Raw genomic sequence first — 11,153 nt, forward strand, 5'->3', positions numbered from 1 at the left:
ATTATTCAGGGTCTGGATTCACATGTTAGCTGGTCAAGGTCAGAATTAATAATTTCCCAGGCCCAATGACATTTCTGGTCTATTATCCTATTTCGGAAATAATAATGAATAATTTTTGCAGTTGAATTAAAAGTGCAAGACAAAAATGGGTTTTATTCTGATTGAGCATATCCTCCTGTTTTCTCAGTTTCTATTGACATTCTCATTCCCCTCGCACCAGAACTTGTTCCACTCTCCACAGATGCTGCCAGATCTGTTGAATTTTTCCAGCAATGTCTGTTTTTGTTTCTGATTTCCCAGCATTTGCAGATGGTTAGTTTTTCATATTCATCTTGTCTGTTGCAGAGGAGTTTATTGATGTGTTTGGAGGGTTTTGAAAATTGCAAGTTAAGCCACAAATCAGCCAATCATATTGAATGGCAGAGCAGGGTTGAAGGGCTGAATGGCCTCCTCCTGTTCCAATGAAAGTTGTCCACCTGCAGCTTTTGGCAACATTTCCCCTCACTGTTCACTTCACCTCCATGTCTAACACACTGTTACTGACTGAACAAATTTCCTGTGTTTGAGCTAAACCTGCTAATGTTCAGTGGCTCCCTGTCTTGCCACCCGGGTTTAACTCTCATCATGGAATGCTGTCTCGTATTACTGCGGGAATGTCCACAAAGGACTCAGCCTGGAGTCTGTATCCCCTGGGATCCAGAAACCCAGTTTATTTCCTTCTTCCTCTTTCTTTCTGGCTATTGAACTCTCGGTTTCAATCCATTCTCCTGTCATGCTCTTCAACATGTCCGTGTGAGTGGGCTAGAGGCAGCTGGGATTTAATGAAGGGAAGTTAGGATTAGACGGAAGCACGAGGAGAGGTGACAGCAAAGACCATTCTCATTGTAACGGCAGAGTTTCCCCATGACCCAGTGAGTGGTGAGGCACCTGAGATTGTTGAAGAGGCCAATTCAATCAGGGATTTGGGAAAACACTCAGACACTGACCTACCCATCTGATTGTTAACTCAGACAGAAATACAAAAGAAAGATACACATTTAGATAGCAACATTGACTTGGGGCAATGAACCATGCTTCAGACCCAAACTCAAATCTCTGAACCCTCAAAAACAAAGCTTCCTACTTATGCCAGGTTGTCCCTCAGCCTCCTCTTTTCTTGAGAAAAACATTTTGAGTTGTTAAGCCTTTACTCGTGATTATAACCTCTATGTTCCTGTAAGATTTGTGATGAATCCTTTATTATTTTTCTGTTCCTTGTGAGTGATGCCAGCAGCAGAAACAGTTCCTGACCTATGTGGGTTTCGGTTGGTGTATTTGTATTTACAAATTCATTCTCACCCTCACGTACAGTGTGAAATTGCTGTAAAACGAAGGAAAGGATTGAGTGAGAACCAACAGAAACATAAAGGCAGCATGTCTACCTGAGCAGAATGAACCTGCCATTAGGAAAACGTTATGACAATCACAACTAGTTAGAGTCACAGAATCCCGTAGGTGCAGAAAGAGGCTATTCTATCTATCGAGCCTGCAATGACCTGCTTTCCCACCCTACCTCCATAACCCAACCCGCTAAACCTGCACACTACAGGCCATGTTAGCACAGCCAATAGAGCAAACCTGCACATCTGTGGGAGGGTCATAGATTACATCCAAATGTGCGGAATTGCGGGTGAAGGTTCACGAATACTTCAATCTGACATAAATGCTCTTTTTAAAAATAAAATATGGGGGAAACTGCAACCAGAAAGATTTCCAATTATCTCTGGAGGAAGAGAATACAAAACTCGTGCCATTGACCAAGGGGACACAGTGAAAGTTACAGTGGTCTGGGAACCTTGTGAGTAAGGTGGGGATGAGACAAGAACAAATAGACAGTCTGTCACATGGGGGAAGGCAAGAGAGATTAAATTGCAGAAATGGTAACCCCTCAAGGCCACGGGGAATGGAGTTAGGGCTGGGAAAGAAACCAGGAAACAAGGTGAGCAGCTGTCAAAGAAATATATTGAAAAAACAGATTATAACAACATAGAGGGCAGAGTACGCAGTCTGAAGTTATTGCTCTGAATGATGAGGACAAAACGCTGTAAAGCCTGGGTAATTCTATTACAGCCAACACATACAAGATGGGCCAAGTGGCCTATATCTGTGCTGCAAATTTCTGATAAATTTATTCCGACATTTAGAGTTCAAGTCTGATGATGCTCATAAATTCTGAAATTTGACTGGAGTTTAATATTCTAGGGAAATGTCAAATAAATCACATTGATCCCTTTCTGCAGACTTTAGTCCATTGCCCTGCATGTTCCAGCATTTCAGTTACATCCATGTCCTTTTATTCTAATGTGATGCTGGTTACTGCCTCTGCCACCTGTCTCCCACCATCTCCGAGTTAAATGAGTTCTTCCCCCGACCTTTCTGAGAATTAGTTTCAATCTAAAACTTCCAGTTACCGACCTCTCTGTTATAAATAGCTCCTTCCTATCCACTCGATCTAGATTACTCAGCATTTTATCACTTCAATTATATCTCAGCTCATCTTCCTCAGAAAACATCCCTAGCCTATCCAACCTTTCCTCAGAGCAGAAATTTTCCAATTGTAGAAACATTCTGATCAGTCTCTTCTGTACCCTCTCTGGTGTGATCACATCAACCCTGGAATGTGGATATCAGAAATGTGTACTGTACTTTAGCTGTGGTCAAACGAGTGTTCCTGACATTTTCCATGTCACCTCCGTGTTCTTGTGGTTGTCGCTCAGACAAGAAGTGTCCTGGCTTTCCCACATGGAACTGAATGTGCACTCCATGGGGCTGGAATTCCCTACCATGTGTTCATTTGTTAACTAATCATAAATTAACTTCAGATTAAAACAAGATTATCAGCTACCCACCAATCAACTTCTTCCATTATACTCAAGCCACCTTACTTTTTAAAATCTCTTTAAAATTATTACTGTCTAAACACAACAGACTTTAATTTGCTGATCAAGTATTCAGATGTCTCCACTGTTACAATCACTCGAAGGTTATCTTGACCTTCAGCTACAACTGGTGAATTGAACACTGATTGTAAATATATGAATATCAAACGGACTTGAGTTTTATGATAATTAATCCAGTCTGACATTCTTATTAGTTAATATCTTGAAGAGAACTGTCCTCAGAACTCCAGCTGTGCTCTGACCTCATTCACAACTGGATTTGGTTGGACTGCAGATCTTAGATCTGTTCTGTTGTTTCCCGGATTGCTTCACTCTGTCTATCACTTGCTGCTTATGCTGTTTGGCACACAAGTAGTCCTCTTTGGGAACTTCATCAGGTTAACACCTCATTTTTAGGTATTCATGCTGCTGTTACTGACATGCCCTCCTGAATTCTCTCAGTTGAATGAGGATTGATTCTCTGGTTTGATGGTAAGAGGCAAGGAAGGGAATATGCTGGGCCGTGATTCCGTAAGTTTTGTTGGAGTACAATTCTACTGCTGTTGGTGGAAGGAAAGAGCTAAACTCTTGCACTGTAAGCCGTATATGCAAGAAGCTACATGCAGTATCATGAACACTGATAGGCCAAGAAATGAAATGCGAGCATTACTGTACAATGATGTAGGATCACAACTGCAGCAAGGGGAGATTAAGATCCAACGTGACCTAGGAGTGGGGAAAGAAGCAGCTGATCAGATTGTCTCAGTCAGAGTCACAAAGAGACTCTGTGAGATTATTGTACTGTTGGAGGTGAGGATGGAGGAGTTTGGGGAGATGGAGAGTCCTTCAAAAGAAACTAATCTGCCTGAGAGTTATGGGAGCGACTTGATTGCCATGCACTTAATAGAAAGTTAATTGAAACTGTTTTATCCCCCAAAGATAACAAGACAATAGAAACAAACCCCAGAATACATGGTTCAGAGGTGGATGTCAATAGCCCATCAGCATCCAACTCCTGCAATCATTGAGCAAACGTATGTGTGATTACCCTGTTCTGATGAACCAGAAAATCACTGTTCCCTCTGTGCAAATGGACAGCGATGTGAGGAAGTATTGGCCGAGCGGTATTGTCGCTAGACAGTTAGTCCAAAGCCCCAGATAAAGTTCTGAAGACCTGGGTTCAAGGCCTGCTGCAGCACCTGGAGGAATTTGATTTCAATTAAAGAAAATTCTGCAATTTAAGAATCTAATGATGACCATTAATCGATTGTCAGATAACAACATCTGGTTCAGTGATGCCCTTTCAGGAAGGAAGCTGCCATCCTTACCTGATCTGGCCTACATTGTGACTTCAGACCCACAGCAATGTGGTCGACTCTTACCTGCCCGCTGGGCAATTAGGGATGGGCAGTAAATGCTGCCTGGCCAGCGATACCCTCACCTGTGAATGAATAAAGGAAAATAAAAGTCTCTACTCAGTGTGATTTTGTACACATTCAACGATGTTGTGAACATTTCCAAAGCTAAGTTCTCTATGTGCAAAACTTTATGAACTGCCAAAACCATTGTTCATTACTTGGTGCGAACAAGAGAAAAAGAATCAACTTGTGGTTATGAGTAAATTCTCTGGTGTCTCAGCAGGATGAATGCCTGAGCGAATCCGTCCCCCCTTCTCCCCTTCTCCCACCCTCCCACCCCCCCCCACCCCCAATCCATACACACACAGAACAGGTGAACAGCTTCTCCCCAGTCCGACTGGTTTGGCCAGTTTCCAGGTGGGATTGGTACAGAATTCCCTTCTGGCATTCCCCACATTTCCAGAGTCTGTCCCTAGTCTGGCTGCACTGGTGTTTTGCCATTTCAGATAAATGCTAGCAGACTGTTACACACACCGTTAACCCGCCCCCTCTCCCCCACCCCAGAACCCAGTATAAAGCAGTAAACATTATCTCCTGCGGTGGAGGGACAGCCTGTGTTGGACTGAGTAGGAACACTGAGCAGATTTATCTAAATGACAATTTAATTGGTGACCAGAGCAAGTTAAGTAGGTCCAAATAAAATGCACAGAAAGTGGCCCATCAAATCCAAGCTGGCTCTCTGTAGCAGAATCCAACATTCTCATTCCCCATCCGTCCCCCAAACTCTGCGTTTTTATTTCCCTCAGATCTGATCTAATTGTTTTTATCAATCATTCATCTTCTCTGCTTGCACCACCGTAATAGGCAGCATGTTCGGCAATATTTCCAGCCAATATAGCAGAGACACTTACTCATCTCCCACTGTCTCAAAACCTCACATCTGGTCTTAATTCTTGTGCCATCACCTATCAAATACAGATATTTTTGTCTGCTATATCTAGGTCTGTTATAAACTTATACAGCTTTATCAAAAATGTATTTAACTTGTTTATTTCAAAGAAAATAGCAATCTCTTCAAATCAATTCAGTGACTGCATTTTCTTCATCAGTGAACCACTCCAGTAAGTATGTACTCCCCACCCAGAAGATCATTCATATCCTTCCTTGTTAATGTCTGTTTTGTTCCACAAATCCAGATGACACAAGTTTTCCGTACAATAGCAGTAGCTTTATTATCGGACAGCTGGCAAGAATTTCAAAGCATCTCGAAAGTAGCCGAGTGTCTACTTGTACAAACTCATCTCCACGAATCTCTGCCTTACCCACAGAGACAGTATATTTAATAAAAATTAAACAAAGACATACCTCCCACCCACAGCTTCCAACCTCATAGTCCGGGAACCTCCCACTCCCCCACTGCCCGGTTCTACCTCCTTCCCAAGATACACAAGCCTGACCACCCTGGCCGACCCATTGTCTCAGCATGCTCCTGCCCCACTGAACTCATCTCTACCTACCTCGACACTGTCCTATCTCACCTAGTCCAGGAACTCCCCTCATACGTTCGTGACACCACCCATACTCTCCACCTCCTCCAAGACTTCCGTTTCCCCGGCCCCCCCACGCCTCATTTCACGATGGCTATCCAATCCCTCTTCACCTCCATCCGCCATGACCAGAGCCTCCAAGCCCTCCGATTTTCCTCTCCAGAGGTCCCCAACAGTACCCTTCTACCGACACTCTCATTCGCATGACCGAACTGGTCCTCACCCTTAACAATTTCGCCTTTGAATCCTCCCACTTCCACCAGACCAAAGGGGTAGCCATGGGCACACGTATGGGCCCCAGCTATGCCTGTCTCTTTTTTGGCTACATAGAGCAGTTGATCTTCCGTAATTACACCGGCACCACTCCCCACCTCTTCCTCCGCTACATTGATGACTGCATTGGCGCCACCTCGTGCTCCTGCGAGGAAGTTGAGCAATTCATCAACTTCACCAACACATTCCACCCTGACCTTAAATTTACCTGGACCATCTCTGACACCTCCCTCCCCTTCCTGTACTCTCCATCTCCATTAATGACGACCGACTTGACACTGACATTTTTAACAAACCCACCGACTCCCACAGCTACCTGGATTACACCTCTTCCCACCCTATCTCTTGAAAAAATGCCATCCCATATTCCCAATTCCTCCGCCTCCACCGGATCTGCTCCCAGGAGGACCAGTTCAACCACAGAACACACCAGATGGCCTCCTTCTTTAGAGACCGCAATTTCCCTTCCCATGTGGTTAAAGATGCCCTCCAACGCATCACGTCCACATCCCACACCTCCGCCCTCAGACACCACCCCTCCAACCGTAACAAGGACAGAACGCCCCTGTTGCAAACCTTGCACCGCACCAATCTTCGCATAAACCAAATCATCCGCCGACATTTCCGCCACGTCCAAACAGATCCCCCCACCAGGGATATATTTCCCTCCCCACCCCTTTCCACCTTCCGCAAAGACCGTTCCCTCCGTGACTACCTGGTCAGGTCCACGCCCCCCCACAACCCACCCTCCCATCCTTGCACTTTACCCTGCCACCGCAGGAACTGTAAAACCTGCGCCCTCTCCTCTTCCCTCACCTCTATCCAAGGCCCTAAAGGAGCCGTCCACATCATCAAAGTTTTACTTGCACATCTTTCTAATATCATTTATTGTATACGTTGCTCCCGATGCGGTCTGCTCTACATTGGGGAGACTGGGCACCTCCTAGCAGAGCGCTTTAGGGAACATCTCTGGGACACCCGCACCAATCAACCACACCGCCCTGTGGCCCAACATTTCAACTCCCCCTCCCACTCTGCGGAGGACTTGGAGGTCCTGGGCCTCCTTCACCGCCGCTCCCTCACCACCAGACGCCTGGAGGAAGAACGCCTCATCTTCCGCCTTGGAACACTTCAACCCCAGGGCATCAATGTGGACTTCAACAGTTTCCTCATTTCCCCTTCCCCCACCTCATCCTAGTTTCAAACTTCCAGCTTAGCACTGTCCCGATGACTTGTCCGACCTGCCTAGCTCCTTTTCCACCTATCCACTCCACCCTCTCCTCCCTGACCTATCACCTTCATCTCCTCCCTCACTGACCCATTGTACTCTATGCTACTCTCTCCCCACCCCCGCCTTCCCCTCGCTTATCTCTTCACGCCTCAGGCTCACTGCCTGTATTCCTGATGAAGGGATTTTGCCCGAAACGTCGATTTCGAAGCTCCTTGGATGCTGCCTGAACTGGTGTGCTCTTCCAGCACCACTAATCCAGAAAGGCATATCAGTCGCATAGGCGATTGCCATTACATAGTTTAAAGCTGGTAATTATGAATTTACAAAGCTTGATGAATGCCAATGTCGTGTGATAACTTGTGATGGATCACAGAAACTGATTATCGTATTGTCCATGATTATGTGTTGACGGGAAGAGATTAAGGCAGAAGGGTTCTTCTTTCAGTAAATGGGGGATTCACTTACCTATGCTAATATGGAGGGGAAGTGAGACAATGACAGCAGGAGACAGTTTAACAGGGTTATGCCCAGGGCTCTCAGTCTTGTCTGGAAAGGGCAAATTGCTCTGTCTGGAGTTATGGTGGAATCCACATGTGTGGCTCCAAGAGGTTCTATTTCGAAGATACGGTCTGCCTCACCCCTACTGAGGTGTTCAGTCTGTATTGGAAGAGTACAGGCCTTGTACTCTAACAATACGGCAGTAAGACCTTTGGCAGGAGAATGTTTAACCCTTGAGTCACCAATGCATCCTGAAAGAGAAGCAAAGTATGGAACAGGCCCCTCTGTGGTATTTTAACTTCCTCATCCTGACCAGGAATCTGTTGACCACAATTGGATGCAATGATTGACTGTGACCTAACTAGAACTTTGTCAACGGTCAGCATCTTTTGCATGAGTATGTTATCATTCCCTCTATTAATGAAGCCCAGCATCCTGTACGTTTACTCAAAACACTTTACGTTCTCTCTCCATTAAGGATTTGTACACATTGTCCCCCATTCCTGCTGTCCTGCTCTCTATGTCTGTGCCATCCAAATATATATTGCCTTTCAACATTGCTTCTCTGAAAATGCATCAACTTACTGTGTGTTCGCAAGAAGAGACATATTATACTCAAAATATTCTCTCTCGCTCCACACATTCTCCCCCCTAGAAAACAGAACAGTACAGCACCGGAATAATCGGCCCACCATGTCTGTGCTGATCATGATGCTATTCCAAACTGATTCCATCTGCCTGTATATGATCCATATCCCTGCCAACCCAGGCCTGCTTATCTGTCTGTCCAAATGCCTATTAAACATTGTGATTGTTTCTGTTTTTACCATCTGTCAGACAAGTACATTCTAGTCACTGACCACCTCCTGCATAAGAAACTTGTCTGACACAACTCCCTTTTAATTTGCACAGATGTTGTTGAAAATGCTCAGTAGGTCATGCAGCATCTGTGAAGAAAAATCAGTTAATGTTTCGGGTCCAGTCCTCCTTCCTCAGAAATGTTAACTAATTTCTCTTCACAGATGCTGCTAGAACTGCTGAGCTTTTTCAGAAACTTCTGTTTTTCTTTCTGGTTTACAGCATCTGCTGTTCTTTCGGTTTTCATTTCCTTTAAACTTGCCCCCTCTCCCCTTAAATCTATGGCCTGTGGAATTGGTCATTTCCACTTGGAAAATGATTCAGATTATTCACTCTGTCTGTGCCTCTCAGATCACTCCACAGCCACTGACTTTCCAAAGACAACAATCCAAGATTTTCCAACCTCTCCCAATCCAGGCAACATCCTGGTAAACCCATTTCCACCCTCTCCAAAACCTCCACATCCTCCTTCACCAAATCTGCCATCCACCTCCTTCACCACATTCAGGGAGCTGTGAACTTGCACCTCTGTATATCAATGCTGCTCAGGGCACTTCCTTTTAGTGTATACATTCCTCTTACAATGAGCCGCCCAAAACGCATCACGTCACACTTGTCTGAATTCAAACCTATCTGCAATTTCTCCGCAAAACATTCCAACTGATCGCGTCCTTGATGTTTCCTTTGACAACATTCTTCACGATTCACAACTTCTTCACTTTGTGCCATCTACAAACTTGTTAATTATATCGTTTACATTTTCAGGCTAATCATTTAGATGTGTTACAAACAACTGATGTCCCAGCTCTGACCCTTGTAGAACAGAGGCACTGGTCACAGTCCTCCAGCCGGCAACATACCCCTGCACATCTGTTGCGGGGAGAAATATCAAAGAGGAGCCTTGAGTTCTGTGCTGAGCAGCACGACCAATGTTTATTCAGAGCTTCTTACTAATGCATGATGGAAGAGTTCCCTCTCTGGAATTCTACGGCTCCCCCAGCCAAGTCCAGCATTTTGATGTACTTCTTTCATACGTTCCACAAATATTTCCCCCCGACCCGATCTCCTGGGTTCGGGATGTCAGCTCAGATGTTTATGAGCTCCCTTTCCCAGTCTCTGATTCTCTGTCCGTCTGCAACTTCCCCTCTCAGCTCATGCAGTTGCTTTGTCAGTTCTTTCACAAATTGTTTCACCTTATCCTTACCATTGTACATCTCCTGCCCTCCCACTACCATACCCTCTGGCAGCTGCAAAGTCCATCCGGTCACTAATTCAAAGGGGGATTGCTCAGTTCCCTTTGCTGGGGTTGACGTCAGTTTCATTAGGATTGTGGGGAGTACACTAACCCATCCCTGCCTGTCTCTGTCAGGGCCTTAGCCAGACTAGCTTTCAGTGTCTGCTTCATTCCTTCTCCTGTCCCTGAGCTCTGGGGGTGGTATGTGAGATGTGATTTCTGCTCAGTACCAAACAGGCCACAGAGCTGCTTAACTTAGTTTCCTGGAACGTGTGTCCGTTGGTCAGAATCTGCAGGGGAATGCTCCCGCCCACTGAGTAAACCTGTTTGTTAAGGTCCAGCAGGATTTCCTTCCCTGGGATTGGGATGGGGAGTACGTAAAATTCATCTGTAATTGTTCCCGTGGGCCCCTGGGTTCCTGTGGCTTCCTGCATTTTATCCTGATTGTTTTCCCTGGCTCACACTGTACAGACTACACCCCTTCGACAAAACCTTCTTGTTCCAGAACACCCCTGTAGTTGATCATCCGATATTGCATTTTATCCTGCTCAATATGGGCCAGCCCATGATATGATTTTAATAATGTTTGTCTTATACAGTGGCACTGCTGGATTATCCTATGTCCTATTACTGCCCCACCCTTTTCCCATTCCTGTTTCTCCTGCTGTGGGACTGTTTCTGGAAATGTCTTTAAACTTTCCTTTCTTGCTTCTGAAGCTACTGCCACTGCATCCTCCTCAAATGTCTGCACTGTTTCAGTAAGTATGCTCACCCATGTTCACCAACTACCCCGCTGGTGTGGGCTTTCTACTTTCCTGTGAGCTCTAATCTTCATTATTGCTGCTTCACTGGGAAAGTTAGTTGCTTCCACTAACTCTCTGACCTGTTCTTCATGCTCAATGTGGCCCCCCACAGGGTGATAAACCTTCACCAAGCCCAGTCATGAACTCTACCAAAGGCATGCTGACTGTGTGCATTTTGCCTCCCTCACCCCTGGTTAATGACCGCGCTTCTGCCAGGGCTCGTGATGGTTCTCTATTTCTGGATAATTCCTCACAAAATTCCCACAATAATTAAACAATCCTAAAGTTTGCCTGATCCCTTTACAGTGTGCGAGTGGATAGTTTTATAATCATAGTTTTTGTTCCCGCTGGGACTGTCCCCTCTCCCTTCCTGGTTTGATCTCCCCAATATGATGCCCCAGTTCCGTCTCTCCCTACCTTCCCAGTTGCACTC

The 11,153-nt window shown here is 45.4% G+C and overlaps 1 long non-coding RNA gene across 1 annotated transcript; it reads right to left on the reverse strand.

Annotated features, from left to right (window-relative positions):
- Window positions 1–3,511: 3,511 nt before the first annotated feature.
- LOC148146445 (uncharacterized) lies at window positions 3,512–6,106 on the reverse strand. Its single transcript, XR_015760816.1, has 3 exons — window positions 6,047–6,106; window positions 4,301–4,359; window positions 3,512–3,644 (listed from the first exon to the last, which is right to left on the reverse strand). It is a non-coding gene; the product is annotated as an uncharacterized LOC148146445 (long non-coding RNA).
- Window positions 6,107–11,153: the final 5,047 nt, after the last annotated feature.

The sequence above is a fragment of the Chiloscyllium plagiosum genome, unplaced genomic scaffold, assembly GCF_037043375.1.
Source record: "Chiloscyllium plagiosum isolate Xiang-an unplaced genomic scaffold, Cpla_swu_hap1 HiC_scaffold_21, whole genome shotgun sequence".
NCBI lineage: Eukaryota > Metazoa > Chordata > Chondrichthyes > Orectolobiformes > Hemiscylliidae > Chiloscyllium > Chiloscyllium plagiosum.